Below are 23,314 nucleotides of genomic sequence, written 5' to 3' on the forward strand. Positions count from 1 at the left end.
ACCTTGACGGGATAGTACGTCATATGGGATTAAGGGGTTAATTGCGTGTTATTCCACTTTTTGTTCGGCAGTATGATGATAAAGCATTTTTTTTGCCTTGTACTAAATATGTGTACTTTTATTATTTAGATTTTTTTTCACTCAAATATTTTTTTATTGATGGAATGAATATTGATTTTTTATTATAGTTTTTTAGTATTTTTTTTAATATATTTTAATCTTTTTTATTTCATTCTTACTTTTACACTTTGTCCCACTATGGGACAATCATTTTTTGCAGGCTGATCACTTGTATAGAAAACAGATGAAGCAGTATCTGCATGCCACAGAAGCTGTCAGCGCTGCATGTAATTTACACTGACCTGAGAGACTTCCTGACTTGCACTGGGCATGACAGGAAGTCTCTCAGCTCTGGAGACTCGGATGTTGTCATGACGATATCGGGTCTCTATGGCAGCGATCAGGACCCTGTGTCACGCCACGTGGTCTCCGATCCGATCGCAGCATTCCGGGGGTTAAAGTGCTGGACCACTCCTGGCACTTAGTGCTGGGTGTCATCGGTGACAATCACTTGACACCCGGCCGCGATTGATGGCACACCCCCAGTGTGCGCGGCCGATCGGTAATAACGTACTATTCTGTCCATGGGAATTAATGCCCAAGTCACATGGATGGAATAATAAGTCTGATGGCAGAGAGGGGTTAATGAATGACGAGATGCTGCTTTTTTCTGTATGGAGTGAATCAAGTGAATTATGCCAAGTACTGCCCATACAGTGGGGTTGGGAGTCCAGATCAGCACAGGGGCCCACCGGGGGACTCCCCTGCTACCCTATGGGCCAGTCCGAGCCTGATTGTAGATTTTTTCTAATCCCTGTCTACCAGTCAGTCTGATTAGTGTAATTCTATACACTTCGACCTCACATCTTCCTGGTTGGGGTAGGGAACAGATAACAATTGAAATAGGAGTATAGCAAGGTACCTGACTTCTCCACCTTCCAGGGGACAGTGATAGCCTACGGTGCCCTCTAGTCCGAGGGATCAGGTAGGTGCCCACAGTCCCCAGTCACTACATGACACCGCCACTCTTCATACTCTGTCTGCAGCATCAATACCCACACTCTTCATACTGTCTAACGCACCAATCCACCTGCTCCTCATATTGTCTACAGCACCATTCCCCCTACTCCTCATTCTGTGTTCACAGCACCAATCCCCTCTCCTCAAACTGTGTCCACACCACCAATCCCCCGATTGTGACCCCATTTTGGAAACTAGACCCCCCCAAGGAACTTATCTAGATGTGTGGTGAGAACTTTGAATGCCCAAGTGCTTCACAGAAGTTTAGAATCCAGAGTCGTGAAAATAAAAAAATATTTTTTTTTCCACAAAAAAGATTTTGTAGCCCCCAAGTTGTTGTCCAATTTATCCCGAGTACGCTGATGCCCCATATGTGGGGGTAACCCACTGTTTGGGCGCACGGCAGAGCTCAGAAGGGAGGGAGCACTATTTGACTTTTTGAGCGCAAAATTGGCTGTCGTGTTTGGAGACCCCCTGATGTACCTAAACAGTGGAAACCCCCCAATTCTAGCTCCAACCCTAACCCCAACACACCCCTAACCCTAATCCCAACCCGATCCATAATCCTAATCACTAACCCTAACGATAATCACAACCCTTACCCCAAAACAACCCTAATGTCAACCCTAACCATAACCCTAATCAAAACCCTAAATCCAACACACCCCTAATCCTAATCTCAACCCTAACCTCAAACCTAACCCTAATCCCAATACACCCCTAATCACAACCCTAATCTTAACCCTAATCCCAAACCTAACCCTAATCCCAAGCGTAACCCTAATGCCAACCATAACCCTAATACCAACCCTAATCCAAACCCTAACCCTAATCCCAACTCTAACCCTAACTTTAGCCCCAACCCTAGCCCTAACTTTAGCCCCAACCCTAACCCTAGCCCTAAGGCTACTTTCACACTTGCGTCGTTTGGCATCCGTCGCAATCCGTCGTTTTGGACAAAAAACGGACCCTGCAAATGTGCCCGCAGGATGCGTTTTTTGCCCATAGACTTGTATTGCCGACGGATCGTGATGGATGGCCACACGTCGCGTCCGTCGTGCACTGGATCAGTTGTGTTTTGGTGGACCGTCGGCACAAAAAACGTTCAATGTAACGTTTTTTTGTACGTCGCGTCCGCCATTTCTGACCGCGCATGCGTGGCCGTAACTCCGCCCCCTCCTCCCCAGGACATAGATTGGGCAGCGGATGCGTTGAAAAATTACATCCGCTGCCCACGTTGTGCACAATTTTCCCAACGTGCGTCGGTATGTCGGGCCAACGCATTGCGACGGCCCCGTACCGACGTAAGTGTGAAAGAAGCCTAACCCTAAATTTAGCCCCAACCCTAACCCTAAATTTAGCCCCAACCCTAACCCTAAATTTAGCCCTTAACCCTAGCCCTAGCCCTAACCCTAGCCCTAACCCTAATTTTAGCCCCAACTGCTCTTCTCCTGCCGGCCGGCAGATGGCGACACTGCGCATGCGCCCACCATTTTCTTTTGCCATGAAGACGCCGGCAGCCAGGAGGAGCAGCAGGAGGACCCAGGGACACCGGTAATTATGGCAGGGTCCCTGAATCCCCCTATTTCTCTGTCCTCTGATGTGCGATCACATCAGAGGACAGAGAATTACACTTTGCTTTTTTTTTTTTGCGGTCGCCGGTAAACAGTTAATTACCGGCGATCGTAAAATCGTCCCGATCATGTTCTTTGGGGTCTTGGCTACCCCCGGCAGCCGAGACCCCAAAGATTCTCCCGGTGCCGGCCGGCGGGCGCACTGCGCATGCGACCGCCATTTTTTTGCCGGAAAAAGATGGCGGTGCCCATCGGGAGCCACGAGGAGCACCGGGGGAGACAGGTAAGTATTGGGGGCTACCTGGGACCCCATTTCTCTGTCCTTTGATGTGCGATCACATCGGAGGACAGAGAAATTAAAAAGAAATCGCGTTTTTGGTTTTTTTTGCGATCGCCGGTAAAAGGTTAATTACCGGCGATCGCAAATGCGGGTTCGGTAAAAAAAAAACCCGAATCATGTTCTCTGGGGTCTCGGCTACCCCCGGCAGCCGAGACCCCGGAGAAAATCCGACTCTGGGGGGCGCTATTTACTTTTTCCACAGCGCCGTTAATTAACGGCGCTGTGGTTTAAGTACCCTTAGCGGCCGCCGTTAAAAGGCGTATCGGCGGTCGTTAAGGGGTTAAACTGTCCTTTGTGGGTAAGGCCCACCTGATTAAAATGATCTCTTTCCATAAAATACTTTTTCCCTTACAGACTCTGCCGGTTCTATTATCTAAAGCCAATGATAGGTTTTTAAGAAAAGTCTTTCTTCAATTTATTTGGGGCTCTAGAATTATTATTTTTAAGCTGCAACAAACTAAATCCTTAGGTGGCCATAATGTCCCTAATATCCGTCTATACAGTATAGCATCTGTCTTCTGCCACTCCCTGGACTGGATCTACGCCTTCACCCGCTTCACTAATACTCCAATAGATGAGGCGATGTGTAGGCCTTATAGTCTCTGTCACGATTCACACCATGACCGTCACCCCCACGTCACAGATCGGGGTGACTTTAGGCCAACAGACGGCTATCACATGTGCAGGGGGCTTATCTTAGTTATCCCTCCACTCCACAATGTGATGAAAAAAAAACACACAAGGCTATTGACCTCTTAGGTTACAGCAGGGGCTTATTCTAGGTATCCCACTGCTCTTCAATGTACCACGAACTGCAGGGATTTATGTATATCCCGCTTACAGTTCCACTTGCAACTTGCAGCTCTCTGGCGCCCCCCTTACTCTCAGATCAGATTAGGTACTGCACCTAGGGTAATTAGTCGCCAGAAAGGCTGCCTGCTATGTACTGGCTATTGGGCACGCTGCAGCGACGCGATTAACTACTGATATTATAAATTTTCCTCACACCTCCCCCTTTTGGTCTGCGCACTGTATGCCTCCATGCGCACCTCAGTAGGTTCACCCTGGCGGGACAGTCCATCTGCATTTCCATGCTCCCTGCCCGTTTTGTGTTCAACGTTGAAGTCAAACTGCTGAAGGGCAAGGCTCCAGCGTAGCAACCTGCCGTTGGTTCCACACATGGTGTTTAGCCAGCGCAGAGGGTGGTGGTCGGTCACCACGGTGAAGGTGCGACCGTACAAGTAGGGCTGCAAGCGTTGCAGGGCTCAGACTATGGCCAGGCACTCCTTCTTGATGGTGGAGTAGGCCACTTCCCTCGGCAAAAGTTTCCGGCTCAGATATAACACGGGGCGCTCTTGGTTCTCTGAGTCAACCTGGCTGAGCACAGCACCAAGGCCAAACTCGCTGGCGTCGGTCTGCACCAAGAACGGTCGACTGCTTTCAACACAGGGGCGTTGCACAATGCTGTTTTCAACTCCTGGAAGGCCCCTCACAGCCATCGGTCCAGTTGACGATGTGGGGTAGCTTCTTCCTGGTGAGATCCGTCAAGGGTTTTGCCAGGCTACTATAGTGCTGTACGAAGCGCCTATAGTACCCTGCAGTGCCCAGGAAGGACATCACCTGTTTCTTGGTCCTGGGGGTGGGCCAGTTCACGATTGCGCCCACTTTCTCAGGCTCTGGCTTTAGGGTGCCTCCGCCTACCCGGTGCCCCAGGTAGTGGACCTCCCTCATGCCCATCTGGCACTTTCCCGGCTTGATAGTCAGTCCTGCTTAGTGAATTCGCCTGAGCACCTCCTCGAGATGCTGCAGGTGTTCCTCCCAGGAGGGACTGAAGATGGCAATGTCATCCAAGTACGCCACCGCGTACTTCTCCAGTCCCTGAAGCAGGAGGTTGACCATCCGCTGGAAAGTGGCAGGGGCATTTTTCGTGCCAAAGAGCATGACCGTGGGCTCGTACAGTCCAAAGGGTGTGATAAAGGTGGACTTCTCCTGCGCCTCGGGGCTCAGGGGAATCTGCCAGTATCCTCGACTCAGATCCATTATTGTCAGGTATTTTGCGCCAGCTAAACTCTCAAGCAGCTCTTCGATGCGCGGCATTGCGTGCGCGTCAGAGGCTGTGATGGTGTTGAGCCCCCTGTAGTCCACGCAGAATTGGGTGGTCCGGTCTTTCTTTGGCACGAGAACTACAGGTGAGGCCCACGCGCTCTTTGACCGTCGAATCACCCTCAGCTGTAACATCTCATCGATCTCCTGGCGCATAATCTGCTGCACCTGGTCAGAGATTCGATAGGGTGTTCGCCGTAGTGGGGCGTGATTCCCAGTGTCCACCTCGTGGACTGCTAACTCAGTCCTCCCAGGTCGGTTGGAGAACACGACCCGGAAGGGTTCCAGTGTGGTTTGCAACTGCAACCGCTGGGGTTCAGTTAACGAGGCGCATACCTCCACATTCTCGATGGACCCACCGGCCTTGACTTGGGCCAGCATGTCCAGGAGGGTGTCTTCCTCCCTGTCCTCGGGTAAGCTGCAGACCGGTAGGGCGAAAGGTTCACGTTCATGATGAGCCTTCATCAGGTTGACGTGACAGGCCTTTCGCCTACCCCGAGCGTGGTCAAGCGTGACCACGTAGGTGACCGGGTTGAGCTGTTGGTGGACGACGTACGGGCCCTCCCAGGCTGCCTGAAGCTTATCCTTTGGTACGGCGACCAGCACCCACACCTTTTGACCCATGTGGTAGGTCCGCTCCCGGGCGTTCTGGTCGTACCAGTGCTTCTGGTCAGCCTGAACCTGCGTCATGTTGTCATACACCAACTGCGTCAAGGTCTGCATCTTGTCACGGAAGCGCATGACATACTCCACCATGGACACTTCAGAAGGGTTCGGCTCCTCTTCCCAGGATTCTCTTACCATCCCAAGGGGTCCCCGGACTCGCCTGCCGTACAGGAGCTCGAAGGGGTAGAACCCCGTCGAGGCCTGCGGAACCTCTCGGTAAGCAAATAGCAGGTGTGGGAGGTACCGCTCCCAGTCGCGCCCTTGGGTCTCAAACAGCATGTGTAGCATCTGTTTGAGGGTACCATTAAAGTGTTCACACAAGCCATTGGTCCGAGGTTTCCTTGTAGTTCTGTTGCCTGTTCGCCAGCTTCCGGTCCCAGGGTGTGACGTGACGTCATGGAAGGTCCTTGTCGCATACCATCTTTAGCACCGGAGGAGCGAGGAGCGGGAAAGGCGCCGGAGGGTGAGTATATGATGATTTTTATTATTTTTAAATTATTTTTAACATTAGATGTTTTTACTATTGATGCTGCATAGGCAGCATCAATAGTAAAAACTTGGTCACACAGGGTTAATAGCGGCGGTAACGGAGTGAGTTACCCACGGCATAGCGCGGTCCGTTACCACTGGCATTAACCCTGTGTGAGCGGTGACTGTGGGGAGTATGGAGCGGGTGCTGAGTGCAGGGGAGTGGGGGAGGGACTAATCGGATTGTGGCCGTCGCTGATTGGTCGCGGCAGCCATGACAGGCAGCTGGCGAGACCAATCAGCGACTTGGATTTCATGACAGACAGAGGCCGCGACCATTGAATATCCGTGACAGACAGACGGAAGTGACCCTTAGACAATTATATAGTAGATGTTCTGGTTATTAGGTAATAAATGTAATAAAAAGGTGTTAATAATGAATAGAGATGTAGTGCAATATGTTGTTATCCATTTTGCTTGGTCCTGTTATTTATTCACTAGCTATTGAACCCGTTCTACGCCCGGGTAGCGAGCTTTTATATTGGTATATGGTCTCCATCCTGGTATGTGCTGCTCCATCCTGCGTCCCCATCCTGTCATGTGCTGCTCCATCCTGCATCCCCATCCTGTCATGTGCTGCTCCATCCTGCGCCCCCATTCTGACATGTGCTGCTCCATCCTGCGCCCCCATTCTGTCATGTGCTGCTCCCATCCTGCGCCCCCATTCTGACATGTGCTGCTCCCATCCTGCGCCCCCATTCTGACATGTGCTGCCTCCATCCTGCGCTTCCATTCTGACATGTGCTGCACCCATCCTGCGCCTCCATTCTGACATGTGCTGCACCCATCCTGCACCTCCATTCTGACATGTGCTGCTCCCATCCTGCGCCTCCATTCTGTCATTTGCTGCTCCCATCCTGCGCCCCCGTTCTGTCATGTGCTGCTCCAATTCTGCGCCCCCGTTCTGTCATGTGCTGCTCCCATCCTGCGCCCCCGTTCTGTCAAGTGCTGTTCCCATCCTGCACCCCCGTTCTGTGATGTGCTGCTCCCATCCTGCTCCCCCGTTCTGTCATGTGCTGCTCCCATCCTGCGCCCCCGTTCTGTCATGTGCTGCTCCAATTCTGCTCCCCCGTTCTGTCATGTGCTGCTCCCATCCTGCGCCCCCGTTCTGTCAAGTGCTGTTCCCATCCTGCACCCCCGTTCTGTCATGTGCTGCTTCCATCCTGCACCCCCGTTCTGTGATGTGCTGCTCCCATCCTGCTCCCCCGTTCTGTCATGTGCTCCTCCCATCCTGCGCCACCGTTCTTTAATTTGCTGCTCCCATCCATATGCCCCATACGCTGCTCCATAAAGGTTTATGGCCCCCATAAGATGCTCCATAGTATATGCCCCGTTCACTGCTCCATAAAGGTTTATGGCCCCCATAAGATGCTCCATATTATATGCCCCATACACTGCTCCATAAAGGTTTATGGCCCCCATAAGATGCTCCATAGTATATGCCCCGTGCACTGCTCCATAAAGGTTTATGGCCCCCCATAAGATGCTCCATAGTATATGCCCCGTAAACTGCACCACAAAGGTTTACGGCCCCCATAAGATGCTCCATATTATATGCCCCGTACACTGCTCCATAAAGGTTTATGGCCCCCATAAGATGCTCCATAGTATATGCCCCCGTACACTGCTCCATTATGGTTGATGGCCCCATAAGATGCTCCATAGTATGTGCCCCGTGTCAGGTGGCATAAGTAACAAATAGCTGTGGCATGAAGTGCCACAGCCTCATGCCACAGCAATTTGTTACTTGCGCCACCTGATTCCTTTCCTCCGCGATTTTCTTGGTCCTCCTGCTGGCAGAATCGGCGCCTGCATTTTCTTGACACACTGCGCCTGCGCAGTCCGAGAAAATGGCGCCGGAAATCGTGGACTGCGCAGGCGCCGATTCCGGCAGCAGGACCAAGAAAATGACGTCGGAAAGGAATCAGGTGGCGTAAGTAACAAATTGCTGTGGCATGAAGTGCCACAGCTTCATGCCACAGCAATTTGTTACTTACGCCATTCCTTTCCGCCGCAATTTTCTTCGTCCTCCTGCTGGCGGAATGGGCGCCTGCGCACTCTGTGTTTTCCGGCGCCATTTTTTTGAAGACACACTGCGCCTACGCAGTCCGCGCTTTCTGGCGCCATTTTCTTGAAGACACACTGCAGTGTGTCTTCAAGAAAATGGCGCCGGAAAGCGCGGACTGCGCAGGCGCCGATTCCGCCAGCAGGAGGACGAAGAAAATCGCGGCGGAAAGGAAAGGCGTAAGTAACAAATTGCTGTGGCATGAAGTGCCACAGCATAATCAGGACGCAAATATGTGCACGGTGTCCCCCTGCTCCCGACCCCCTGCTCCCGGCAGTCTGCGCCTTTTTTTTTTCCTGACACTCTATAATGTAACGCTAGGAGCGTCGCGCCTGCGCAGTCTATAAAGGCTTCGGACAGAGTGACGCTCCCAGAGTTATAGATTGTATGTTTTGGTAGTGCTGTCAGAAAATCTCAGCAGGCGGTGTGTGAGCAAAGTTGTTGTTTTTTTTTAATACCAATTCTATCCACAGTTTAGAGGGCGATGATGGAGCCAGTCTAACGATCTAGTTAGGACGACTATGTCAGGGTATAAGGCCATAGACTAAAGCCTCACAGTAAACGATCCCTGAATATCGGGCACATCCATAGCCTTATTACTGCCCCCTGAAACATGACCACAGTCTAGGGAGAGTCATTAAGAAAAATGAGGAAACACGAACTAAAAACATTTAACTGATCAATATCGTAAAACACAAAAGTAAAACTGTGATGTATTTTATATACTAATAATACAATGATGTCGCTATTCCATGGTGTTTCACCATTCAGAGGTTCCAGGTTCAATGTCAGACACTGAGTGTTGGACACAAAAGGTAATAAGTGTTTGTAGAATAAGGTCCGGCCACCGGCCACTATCTGTATAAAGACTGAATTTTATCAGTTAACAGAATACATAGTTACGTTTGATAAATGTGAAAAAAATGTAAGTAAACCTAGAAGTATTTTTATTTATTTTTTATTGTAATTAATAATAATCTTTATTTTTAGATAGTGCTAAATTCCCTATCAGTATGTCTTTGGAATGTGGGAGGAAACCGGAGAACCCGGAGGAAACCCACGCAAACACGGAGAGAACATACAGACTCTTTGCAGATGTTGTCCAAGGTGGGATTTGAACCCAGCGCTGCAAGGCTGCTGTGCTAACCACTGAGCCACCGTGCTGCCCATATAACTAATAATAGGATGGAAGGATAAGGGAGGGGTAAAACTAGGAACAGAACCAGTAGACACAATCATAGTCAGGGAGTCAGCCGGGGTCAGATGCCAGGTGATCAGTAGAAGAATGTGAAGGTCCTTCTATACAGGTAATTAATAATAGGATAGAAGGACAATTTTTTTTTTGTAATTAATAATAGGATAGAAGGATAAAGGACAGAATCAGTAGAGACAATCATAGTCAGGGAGTCAGCCGGGGTCAGATGCCAGGTGATCAGTAGAAGCAGTGATGGTGGATCTGCTGGACTTCTTGTCTTTCAGATGGTTTTAGGGCAACAGGCGCAACAAGCAAATGCTCGAGCAGCCCTGGATAATCCGCGCCGGTGGGATGATAAGATCCGGCGGAAGACGGAACCTGTGAGAACAGAAGTAAATATAATGTAAGTGATGGGACTCCATATGGCACCATACTACTGTGCGGTCACTGTGGCTGCACGGCAGAGGAATATTATCACACAGAGGTCATGGATCATTGTCAGCCATCATACATGTGAGGTCAGGGATCATTGTCAGCCATCATACATGTGAGGTCAGGGATCATTGTCAGCCATCATACATGTGAGGTCAGGGATCATTGTCAGCCATCATACATGTGAGGTCAGGGATCATTGTCAGCCATCATACATGTGAGGTCAGGGATCATTGTCAGCCATCATACAAGTGAGGTCAGGGATCATTGTCAGTCATCATACATGTGAGGCCAGGGATCATTGTCAGCCATCATACATGTGAGGTCAGGGATCATTGTGAGCCATCATACATGTGAGGTCAGGGATCATTGTCAGCAATCATACATGTGAGGTCAGGGATCATTGTCAGCCATCATACATGTGAGGTCAGGGATCATTGTGAGCCATCATACATGTGAGGTCAGGGATCATTGTCAGCAATCATACATGTGAGGTCAGGGATCATTGTCAGCCATCATACATGTGAGATCAGGGATCATTGTCAGCCATCATACATGTGAGGTCAGGGATCATTGTCAGCCATCATACATGTGAGGTCAGGGATCATTGTCAGCCATCATACATGTGAGGTCAGGGATCATTATCAGCCATCATACATGTGAGATCAGGGATCATTGTCAGCCATCATACATGTGAGGTCAGGGATCATTGTCAGCCATCATACATGTGAGGTCAGGGATCATTGTCAGCCATCATACATGTGAGGTCAGGGATCATTGTCAGCCATCATACATGTGAGGTCAGGGATCATTGTCAGCCATCATACATGTGAGGTCAGGGATCATTGTCAGCCATCATACATGTGAGGTCAGGGATCATTATCAGCCATCATACATGTGAGGTCAGGGATCATTGTCAGCCATCATACATGTGAGGTCAGGGATCATTATCAGCCATCATACATGTGAGATCAGGGATCATTGTCAGCCATCATACATGTGAGGTCAGGGATCATTGTCAGCCATCATACATGTGAGGTCAGGGATCATTGTGAGCCATCATACATGTGAGGTCAGGGATCATTGTCAGCAATCATACATGTGAGGTCAGGGATCATTGTCAGCCATCATACATGTGAGGTCAGGGATCATTGTCAGCCATCATACATGTGAGGTGAGGGATCATTATCAGCCATCATACATGTGAGATCAGGGATCATTGTCAGCCATCATACATGTGAGGTCAGGGATCATTGTCAGCCATCATACATGTGAGGTCAGGGATCATTGTCAGCCATCATACATGTGAGGTCAGGGATCATTGTCAGCCATCATACATGTGATAATCCCATCACTGACAGATGACATCTGCTCCACATGAATTATTCTCACTGACATCACACAACATGGAGCTGATTCTCACACTTACCTCGTCTCTTTTTCCCCTTTTTTCCATTTTCTGATGTTTCTTCGTCTTTACTCAGATTTATTGGAGATTTTCTTTCCTCCTGAGCTGGAAATTCTAATCAGAAAGTAAAATAAAAACCTCAGTAATGACGTATCCTAATGGGATCTGCTTTGTCTCCTGTATATAGTAGGATTGTTCTAGTCCTGTCTCCTATAGTCCTGATAATCTGGTATCTACTGTATAATTGTCTAAGGGTCACTTCCGTCTTTCTGTCTGTCTGTAACGGAAATGCCAAGTCGCTGATTGGTCGCGGCAAAACAGCCACGACCAATCAGCGACGGGCACAGTCCGACGGCAAAATGGCCGTTCCTTACTCCCCGCAGTCAGTGCCCGCAGTCCATACTCCCCCCCCCCCAGTCAGCGCTCACACAGGGTTAATGGCAGCGTTAACGAACCGCGTTATGCCGCGGTGTAATGCACTCCGTTAACGCAGCTATTAACCCTGTGTGACCAACTTTTTACTATTGATGGTGCCTATGCAGCATCAATAGTAAAAGGATCTAATGTTAAAAATAATAAAAAAAATAAAAAATAGTTATATACTCACCGTCCGTCGGCCCCTCGGATCCAGAATAGGCCTTTCCCTCTCCTCGCGACGCTCCGTTGACCGCTCCATGCATTGCGATCTCGCGAGACCGCTAAGTCATCATCTCGCGAGACCGCAATGCACTCTTGAGACCGGAGTGTGCGAGGAGCATCGGTAAGCGCTTCGCCTGGATCCGTGGGCCAACGGAAGGTGAGTATATAACTATTTTTTACTTTAATTCTTTTTTTTAACAGGGATATGATGCCCACATTGCTATATACTACGTGGGCTGTGCAATATAGTACGTGGGCTGTGCAATATACTACGTGGGCTGTGCAATATACTATGTGGGCTGTGCTATATACTGCGTGGGCTGTGCAATACACTGCATGGGCTGTGCAATATACTACGTGGGCTGTGCAATATACTATCTGGGCTGTGCAATATACTGTGTGGGCTGTGCAATATACTGCGTGGGCTGTGCAATATACTAACTGGGCTGTGCATATACTATGTGGGCTGTGCTATATACTACGTGGGCTGTGCAATACACTGCATGGGCTGTGCAATATACTGCGTGGGCTGTGCTATATACTACGTGGGCTGTGCAATATACTAACTGGGCTGTTCAATATACTACGTGGGCTGTGCAATATACTAACTGGGCTGTGCAATATACTGTGTGGGCTGTGCAATATACTGCGTGGGCTGTGCAATATACTACGTGGGCTGTGCTATATACTGCATGGGCTGTGCTATATACTGCGTGGGCTGTGCAATACACTGCATGGGCTGTGCAATATACTACGTGGGCTGTGCAATATACTATATGGGCTGTGCAATATACTGTGTGGGCTGTGCAATATACTGCGTGGGCTGTGCAATATACTGCGTGGGCTGTGCAATATACTGCGTGGGCTGTGTAATATACTACGTTGGCTGTGCAATGTACTATGTGGCTGTGCAATACACTACGTGGCTGTGCAATACACTACGTGGCTGTGTTATACACTATGTGGCCTGTGTTATACACTACGTGGGCTGTGTTATACACTACGTGGGCTGTGTTATACACTACGTGGGCTGTGTTATACACTACGTGAGCTATGTTATATGCTACATGGGCTATTATAAACTACGTGGCTGTGTTATATGCTATGTGGGCTGTTATACACTCCGTGGGCTGTGTTATATACTACGTGGCTGTGCTATATACTCCGTGGGCTGTGCTATATACTCCGTGGGCTGTGCTATATACTCTGTGGCTGTGCTATATACTACGTGGCTGTGCAATATACTACGTGGCTGTGCAATATACTATGTGGCTGTGCAATATACAACGTGGCTGTGCTATTTATTATGTGGGCTATTATATACTACGTGGCTGTGCTACATACTACGTGGCCGGCCGCGAACAATCAGAGACAGGCGGAGTCTGGCCACGAATTGGCGCGGGATTTGAACCACGCTTCGCTAATTGGTCGCGGCCGGCCGAAGACTGTGTATTCAATGTATTATTCTAAAATCTTCATAAATAAACTACATACATATTCTAGAATACTCGATGCGTTAGAATCGGGCTACCATCTAGTTATATCATAATAGGGCAGAATAAGTCCTATATAATGTACATAATCCCATCTGAGGGGCATTAGATGTGTCACTGATCTAGAGCAGTAAGGGCCCTGTTTGCCGCCATGTGGTGCATCACTGATGATATTCTACAATAAGAGATTGTCACCTTATGATGATGGAGGTTACTGGACGCTACAACGTATCTCACAGAATCCATGAAAGAAACTACAAAATTAGGGAACTAGAGGTACAGTATGGGCCCATGGGCAACATAATTGGGATCCATGAAACATGGATAACATAGGAGACCTATTACAGAAAAACCATGTGGATATATTTGAGCCTTGAAGTCAACATTCCCATTGTTGGTGCTGTAGACATGGACATACCTGATAGTGGGGACGAGGATGACGAGATGATAATAGCGTCGTCATCAGATTCTTTCTGCCTGTTTCGAAGAATAAAAACATGTAAATTGCAAGAAAACACAGTATAAAAGGGGTTGTCTCACTAGAAGAACATGGACTAATGGGCCTAATAAGATATATGACTGCCATAGTGGGGAAGGTCTTCTGCTCAACGCTACCTTCTATAGATTGGAGCGGAATTAAGAATGTCTGGCATGTAATAATACATCTCTCCTACAGTGTAGGCAGCATGAAAAATGCATGACCGGTCACAGGTACGCAGATATGGGCTGTTATCACGAGCGGTTTCCTCTAGCCTTGGGATGGTGGATTCTGCATTTGATACTATGGTAATTATGTCCTATATTTGGTGTTGTGCACATAAATCAGCCTAGACCTCCCAATAATGACCCCATAATCTACTCACATTTCTGAAATATTTGTGCTGGATTCTTGGGTATGATCTGGAGAAGACTTGGGATTCTCATTAATCTTCATCCTGGTAACGGTGGTACAGAGCTACATGCGGAAGCAATAAGATATTAAATAATTGTATGTCTACCTTCATAGGTCTTTTATATATATTTTGGATGTATTAACACATACTTACTTTAGAAAGCCTTTCAGAAGATGATGTAAAATTTTTGAAGACAAGGCTCTCATTGTCCTCACTTATGCCCTTCTCACCCTCTGAGACCAGATGTTTTTCCATATTAGAATGGTCTGCAAGACATAGGTAATGAAGTGTTATTAGAGGTTGTCAGTATAACACAGTCACCATTTATTAATGGGAACCAATTGTCACAAAATAAGGAAGACGAGGCAAACAGATACTTAGTTTAGATGACGTCTCCTACTTACTGATAAATAGGCTGGTGTCCACATCTGATGCAAGGTGAGGAACGTACACCGGATTTTGACTTAGAAGGGTGTCAAAGTCTAAGTCATTAAGAAATGGATGACCCTTGATCTCAAAAGCTCCTCCTGGATAAAGGAAAACAAAAGTGATGCGGACATTGTCAGAGACAACTTCATATCTGAACAACGTATCTTAATTTGAACTAATTACACAACTGAGCAGACATGTAGGAAATAGAATGAAAATTTTAGCAAAGAGAACTATAAATGGAGAAGCTGATAGAGAATTAATGTTCCTCATGGACATTAGTGATGTGTCCTCGGTGTAACAAGGGAATATTGATATTATTGTATCTGTTACCTGTCCCAAGTCTATCCACAGGATTTGTTTTCAGCAGCTGAGTGATGAGGTCCTTAGCATCGGGTGGAGGACTGTAATGATGATCCCAAATGATATTTCCTGTTATATAGAAAATTAAAGAACATAAAACCTATTTACAGGACTGTAAGATAAAGCAAAGGAAGTAACTAAACCAAGATAACCAGTAAAAGCAATGATCAGATTATTTTACTTACCAGTGACAACATTTTCATAAAACTCAGATAGGGAAGCCCCATCAAATGGTGCAATTCCCATGAAAAATTCATTTAATATGATGCCCATATCCCACCAGTCAACAGGTCTTCCATAGGCGTTCTTCAGGATGACCTCAGGGGCTGTGTAATAAGGGCTGCCACACTCCTAGAAACCAACAGAAAAAAGCAATGAGAATCGATGAAACTATTATTATGACAAGCTCTTGACATAAAATCAGAATTACAGAAGATAAAATATCAGTGGAAAAGCTCTCTAGAAATGAAGAACGTAGGGAAGACAAAATAGAGTTATGAGATTTGTACAGAACAAGCTAAGTTCCTGTAGGTAATGCTGACCTCATGGTCCTGGAACTCTCTGGAGATGTTCTCTGCTGATTGCTTGTAGGTGTTGGTGTTTGGTATCATGACACCAAGTTTTGAACATCCAAAGTCGGTAATTTTAATATGTCCAGTAGATGTTATCAGGAGGCTGTGAAAGAGAAGATGATTTTAGCTTCATAGACCGTGAGATAATAAAGGATAACTCCCCCCCCCTTTGTTATACTACAGGTATTCACTTACTTCTGTGGCCTCAGGTCTCTGTGCACCACACCGTGACTATGCAGGTATTCCACACCAAGGACTGCTTCTGCAAAGTACAAGCGGGCCATCGGGACAGAGAAAGGACCCCTGGTGCTTAGAAGGGTCGCACAGTCTCCACCTACAGAAGAAAGGAAATATGACCGGTGAGGGGTTTATACAGCGGAGCACCATGATGTATGAAGAGAAGTGAGTGGAAACATTGGGGCAGGGGATAATATATAAAGATATAATGTACATAATATTAGTCTGAGGTCATGATGAAATTGTCGTCCAAGTAGCTCATGACATAAAGTGATCTCGTATCTGGTCTACACCTGGAGATACTGACGTTCTCAGTGCGGACATACGGGGAGATCACACACATCAATGACTTTAATAGACAACCTATAGTAAATGCTCTGTGGGAATGTAACATCCACGGGGACAAGTCTTAATGATATGAGAGGTGATAAGATGTCAGCAGACATGAGTTGAATACTACACAATGTTCGTGTCCTACCTCCTACATACTCCATGACCATACACAGGTGATATCTAGTAGGGAAGGAGCAGAGCATGGAGACCACAAAGGGACAATCTGCGAATGTTAGGATGTCCCTCTCGATATATGTCCTTTCCATTTTATTAGAAGTAGTCAGGTTCCTCTTGGCCATTTTCTTCATAACAAAGATGTTTTGTGATTCCTTATGGTGCACTAAGCAGACGGCCCTGGAGAGAAGGAGAATCCATGGTTTATAATGAACCCTTAACAGTCTGGATATTGAAGTCATTACGTGATCATTTGTACTAATGATTAATGGCAGCAGTCCGGCCATCACTAGAAATCCACATCTAGAAATCCATGAAATAACACTACATAGATGATGGGAGGTCGCACCGCGCCCCGTCTGCCCTCACCAGGTCACATTATAGATGAGAGAATCTGCTGACATTCATCTTGGGCAGATTCGCTATAACCGACCAGTAGATACAAGTCAGTAACAATAATAATTAGTCAAAATGTAAATTGCTCCAATTGTTGTAAGAAGATGGTTTTTAGTCTTTCTCCACAGCCCAAGGCAGAATAAATAATGGAGGGACAAGAAGACGATAAAAAGTAATTAAACACATTACACCCACTTGTCTTGGTCCTTCCCCGGTCCATCACTGCAGTCCGCCATCCTCTGTCTTTGGTTGTTCTCCCTTCTGCTGCTGAGGCCAGTGATTGGACTGACATGGTCATGGTGGAGGGTGGAGATGTCATCGGCGTCAGTATCGCGTCACCCCTCACGTGACCGTGTGCAGCCAATCACTATTACCAGCTTCATAATGGGGCCCCGAAAGATCAGGAGGAAGCATAAGAACAGAGGAGGTCTAGGACCGGTGGGTGTCATGTATTCTATGATATCATCCCTTTCCTTACAGACAGATGTGTTACAGATCAGTTCGCTCTGCTGTATATAATGGAGCTGAATAGTGACATTGAGATGTGGACAGTGATGTGGACTCAGATCTTCTCCCTATGATAACACTGAATGGCAGAGCACAGAGGCCGAAGCATTGTCATAGGGAACCCTGAGAAATGGGGATTATGTTAATAGAAATCTCACCCAAAAGCACCGCTGCTGATCAGTTTGATAGTTTCATAGTCGCTTATACGCGGCTCTCCTGCCGGGATCAATGATTTAATCAAGTCCTAGAAAAGAATAAGAAATAATACTAAGATATAGAAGCTGAATACAATAATACTAAAGCAGAAACCATAATAGTATAGATAATGAAATCAGCGCCATGACCCAGTGAGTATAATGCGCCCAATATTTCAAGGACACTCCACAAATACTAACCAAAACAACAACGAAAAAAGGGCGAGTGATAGTCCTGAAGACAATTGTAACAATGTTTATTGAAAATACATATAAAACAACAAGTATATAATAAAAAATCTTACATGTAAGGACAAGATGGAATGAGAAGCCAAATGAGAACAGAAATAGCGACCCTCCATAATGCTAGTGAAGTGGATATGTGGAGTGAATCCTGGAGCTAGTGTGAGTATAAATCAAGTACATATCAAACAATGACGTCTACCCCATCAGTCCAGGATATTCCCCATAGTATCCCACTAGGATGGGCGCTCAGCCAGCCCCAACGCGCGTTTTGAATGGGCTTCCTCGGGAGCTGTGGACTTGATTTTGCTGGGGTGGTTTAGTGTTCCACTACAAGTATGGGATAAGGTTTCACCTTCATAACCCTAAAATTATATCATTTGTATTCCATCCTCCCCAGAAAACCATGTCCTAAGATCTGCACTAGCACCAGCACTTTATGGTGCATGTCCTAAGATCTGCGCTAGCACCAGCACTTTATGGTGCATGTCCTAAGATTTGCACTAGCACCAGCACTTTATGGTGCATGTCCTAAGATCTGCACTAGCACCAGCACTTTATGGTGCATGTCCTAAGATCTGCACTAGCACCAGCACTTTATGGTGCTTGTCCTTAGATCTGCACCAGCACTTTATGGGGACATTTCTTTCTACTAATCTCCTCACACTGGCTCCATGATTCACTCCCCATATCCACTTCACCAGTATTATGGAGGGTCGTTTTTTTTCTGTTCTCATTTGGCTTCTTATTCAATCTTGTCCTTACATGTAAGATTTTTTATTATATACTTGTTATTTTAGATGTCTTTTCAATAAAAATAGTTACAATTGTCTTCAGGACTATCACTCGCCCTTTTTTCGTTGTTGTCTTGGTAAGATACAGTAGATGCTGGAAAACATCTCAGGATGTAATAACTTTTCCTCCTTTATTATGTCCCAGCTAATTTACACTGATCCGATGTAGGGGACGATACGAGCCGACACTCTGCAGACACGGATGAAATATAAAGCGGATCCTCTATATATCGATATAATTGTAAAGTGCTGGATAAAATGCGAGATCACACAGGGTAGAACTTGCAGAGAATCTGTCAGCAGGTCTGTGCTATGTAATCTGGGAGCAGTTATGATATAGGGGAAGAGACCCTGATTCCAGCGATGTGTTACTTACTAGACTTTCTGCTGTTGCTTTAATAAAATCAGTGTTTTATCAGCCGGAGATTATCACTAGGACTATGTGTCTCATGCCATGTTGTCCTAGTACTCTGTAAACCCACCACCACGGTATAGCAGATTTCTGCCTATGCACAGTGTATACAGAAAAGCTGCCAATCAGTGGTGTGGGCGGTGTTCTACAAGGTTCAGCATTCAGAGCTCTGCTAGATCTGCAGCAGAGAAGCTGAAAAACTACAGCACTTCAAATCACCTCCATATGTCCCCCTAATATGATTAGAAATAGGGGTATCACGTCCATTCAAAATGTCTCCTATGTGTTGTTACACCACCAGTTAGAGGAGGAGACTGGGACCGTTTAATTTAGCAAAAAGAGGCAAAATGGATATTCCGAATGAAGAGCATGAAACCTCAAGGCTTGAATGACCAACTACAATTTGGCTGCTTTGTGTGAGAATTGTCCTGTACCATCTCCTTATTTTGATTCCCTGATGGATTTTTTGGTCCCTTGACCCATTGTCCCAAAAGAGGGGTTGGTCATTATCATTATTTGTGGTTATTATTATTTATTTATTTATTTAGCTCAAACACGGTCTAGAATATGGTGGGGATTTGTCTGTATGGTTTGTTTTTCAGTGTTTTTTTCTAATTTTTCATAAAGGGTTAACTCATTCACTATTATCAGTGCTATCTGCCTTATTATCTCCGTTACGCTGGCGTGGTAGGCGGCGCTTGTTTAGCATAGTCTAAGCAGTCTAATGAAATCGTCTAATTGTACCACTATATAGCGCCGGAGCGCATGCGTGATGTGTAGCGCATTTGCGTTCCATGGGCGTCAGGCGCTGAAGGATGATGAATCTGGTCTGTTACGTCATCCATCAAGGACTTCTAAGACTAACGTGGCATGCGTAATTCGAGAAGTTTGGGCGCACATTGCTTACCCCGGAAGATGAAACGGGGCATGCGCGGTTTGAGACGCATTTGCGTTTCAGGAATGGCGTTGACTTATTGCGCCATGCGCCTGCGTAGTGAGGAGTTACCTGTAAGCGGTATGACCCGGAAGTTATGGATTCAGCGTGGGTCATTAAGCGCTGATTAACACCATGAGGGGGTGAGTTTTAGTGTATTTAAAGGACGGCGAAATCGCTATATGCAAGGCTGATTGGAACCTGTGGACAGGGATGGACATTGTTCCCCGATGTTCCACCGCACACCTCCTTGTGTGATTTATCCTCTACCCGTCACTCAGATAAGTGAGATTTTTCTAGTATGTCTCCTGATGAACCGACCTCGGGGAAACGCGTCGAGATGAACATACTGAGATATGTATACTGAGATGCATACACTTAGATATGTACACTTTTATGTATTTTCTATGCTAATTGGGGATTGGCTTTTTTTTGTGTTAGGTGTTATGGTTTACCTTTTTTGGTGACTGTACGTACGGCCTGTTTTTTGTATTTTTCCGGTTTAGTTGCCATTTGGCGTTGTTAGGGCACATTAGGGCCAGACGACGGGAGCGGGGGCGCCATGTGCGCAGGTTTATAGGGTGCCAACCCCCGCAGACAGGCAGTTTGTATCTAGGTACAGTCTAATCCCACGAGATGGCGATAGGCCATATGGGGATATGTGCAATTGTATATTGAGTGTGCGCTATTACTGACCTATTATAGCACAAGAGCACTTTATATATTCTCTCTTGCTGCTCCAATTGCATAGCTCATTGGTTTATTGAATTTTGTTCGTTTGTCTGTTTGTATGGTCTGCTGTGTGTCTATTTTCCTCACTTGACGGTTTTCTAGGGTGAGTCAGGGTAAGCCTACGTTGAGCGGGGGCACCATTGCGCAGGATTTATAGGGTGCCAACCTCCGCGGCAAGGTAGGGTATAGACAGTAATAAATTAGGATTTGAGTGCACCCTGTATCTTTTTGTCAGCCTACAGTAGTCATTTTTAGGTCGTGAATGTTGTCATTTTTATCAGTATTTATAGTAAAAGTTATGTTTTATTGTGTATTGTAATTATCTGTTTATTTAGTGTCCCAGCTAATTTACACTGATCCGATGTAGGGGACGATACGAGCCAACGCTCTGCAGACACGGATGAAATATAAAGCGGATCCTCTATATATCGATATAATTGTAAAGTGCTGGATAAAACGCGAGATCACACAGGGTAGAACTTGCAGAGAATCTGTCAGTAGGTCTGTGCTATGTAATCTGGGAGCAGTTATGATATAGGGGAAGAGACCCTGATTCCAGCGATATGTTACTTACTAGACTTTCTGCTGTTGCTTTAATAAAATCAGTGTTTTATCAGCAGAAGATTATCACTAGGACTATGTGTCTCATGCCATGTTGTCCTAGTACTCTGTAAACCCACCACCACGGTATAGCAGATTTCTGCCTATGCACAGTGTATACAGAAAAGCTGCCAATCAATGGTGTGGGCAGTGTTCTACAAGGTTCAGCATTCAGAGCTCTGCTAGATCTGCAGCAGAGAAGACAGGGATATTATCACATCTGCTGACCCCAGTAAATTAAGTGATATATCGCTGGAATCAGGGTCTCTGTCCCTACATTATGCTACAGCATAAACCTGGTGACAGATTCCATTTAATATAAATGCCATTCTCTAAGACCACAGTGTCCTCTACACTTAGAACAGAGCCGTCCCATGGTTATATGGGGATAATACTGGACGGGTCACTCACACCCCATGATCTGGTGATACACAGACACTCCCATATCTCTATGATACTTACACCGGCGGATTCTTGGATCTCCGGGATCTTACAGATTCCACTGTCGGGATTCGCCAGCGCTGATGGTACTAAAATAATGATAAAGTGATGAGAAAATAAAATGTATTATTCAATATCAGTCCTACATACATAATACTGTAATATAAGGGAGAAATGACAAGACGTCTGTAAATGGGAATAATACTCGTTATATGGGGACTCTACATATGAGAACGTACAGCGCACCCACAGATAAAGGTAATGTAAGTGGTGGCGGACCCCCAATCACCACATGAATGAGGAGCCCCCACCCTCACTGCACATGTGAGTGATGGGAAGAGAGCTGAAGCATAGCAGCCATATGCAAATTATCCTGGAAGTGCACTGGGGGCGTGTCACTGCACTCGGACTCCTTCATCCCCGCCCCCAGTGCACTTCCATCCTGATTTGCATATGGCTTCTATGTTACATTTCTCCTGACAGGCACATTGGATTTCAGCAAAGAAAAACTTTTTAATAAAGGGGAACGTCCTCCGCCGTCATCCCACCACTCCTGTATGTATCATGTGCTGACAGGTCCCCATTACATGGAGTAGAGAGTAAATCCACCATTATTCCCTGCTTTGTAATATCTGGATATAATGGGGGGAACGTCCTCCGCCGTCATCCCACCACTCCTGTATGTATCATGTGCTGACAGGTCCCCATTACATGGAGTAGAGAGTAAATCCACCATTATTCCCTGCTGTATAATATCTGGATATAATGGGGGGAACGTCCTCCGCCATCATCCCACCACTCCTATATGTATCATGTGCTGACAGGTCCCATTACATGGAGTAGAGAGTAAATCCGCCATTATTCCCTGCTGTGTAATATCTGGATATAATGGGGGGAACGTCCTCCGCCGTCATCCCACCACTCCTATATGTATCATGTGCTGACAGGTCCCATTACATGGAGTAGAGAGTAAATCCGCCATTATTCCCTGCTGTGTAATATCTGGATATAATGGGGGGAACGTCCTCCGCCGTCATCCCACCACTCCTATATGTATCATGTGCTGACAAGTCCCCATTACATGGAGTAGAGAGTAAATCCACCATTATTCCCAGCTGTGTAATATCTGGATATAATGGGGGGAACGTCCTCCTCCGTCATCCCACCACTCCTATATGTATCAAGTGCTGACAGGTCCCCATTACATGGAGTAGAGAGTAAATCCGCCATTATTCCCAGCTGTGTAATATCTGGATATAATGGGGGGAACGTCCTCCTCCGTCATCCCACCACTCCTATATGTATCAAGTGCTGACAGGTCCCCATTACATGGAGTAGAGAGTAAATCCACCATTATTCCCAGCTGTGTAATATCTGGATATAATGGGGGCAACGTCCTCCGCCGTCATCCCACCACTCCTATGTGTATCATGTGCTGACAGGTCCCATTACATGGAGTAGAGAGTAAATCCGCCATTATTCCCTGCTGTGTAATATCTGGATATAATGGGGGCAACGTCCTCTGCCGTCATCCCAC

General features: G+C 46.5%; 2 long non-coding RNA genes across 2 annotated transcripts; one reads left to right on the forward strand and one right to left on the reverse strand.

Annotated features, from left to right (window-relative positions):
* The first annotated feature begins 9,208 nt into the window (after nt 1-9,208).
* Nucleotides 9,209-16,028, forward strand: LOC138657580 (uncharacterized). Its single transcript, XR_011317072.1, has 3 exons — nt 9,209-9,463; nt 9,836-9,954; nt 15,964-16,028. It is a non-coding gene; the product is annotated as an uncharacterized lncRNA (long non-coding RNA).
* Nucleotides 14,386-14,863, reverse strand: LOC138657579 (uncharacterized). Its single transcript, XR_011317071.1, has 3 exons — nt 14,821-14,863; nt 14,570-14,682; nt 14,386-14,478 (listed from the first exon to the last, which is right to left on the reverse strand). It is a non-coding gene; the product is annotated as an uncharacterized lncRNA (long non-coding RNA).
* Nucleotides 16,029-23,314: the final 7,286 nt, after the last annotated feature.

The sequence above is a fragment of the Ranitomeya imitator genome, chromosome 1 (genome assembly GCF_032444005.1).
Source record: "Ranitomeya imitator isolate aRanImi1 chromosome 1, aRanImi1.pri, whole genome shotgun sequence".
NCBI lineage: Eukaryota > Metazoa > Chordata > Amphibia > Anura > Dendrobatidae > Ranitomeya > Ranitomeya imitator.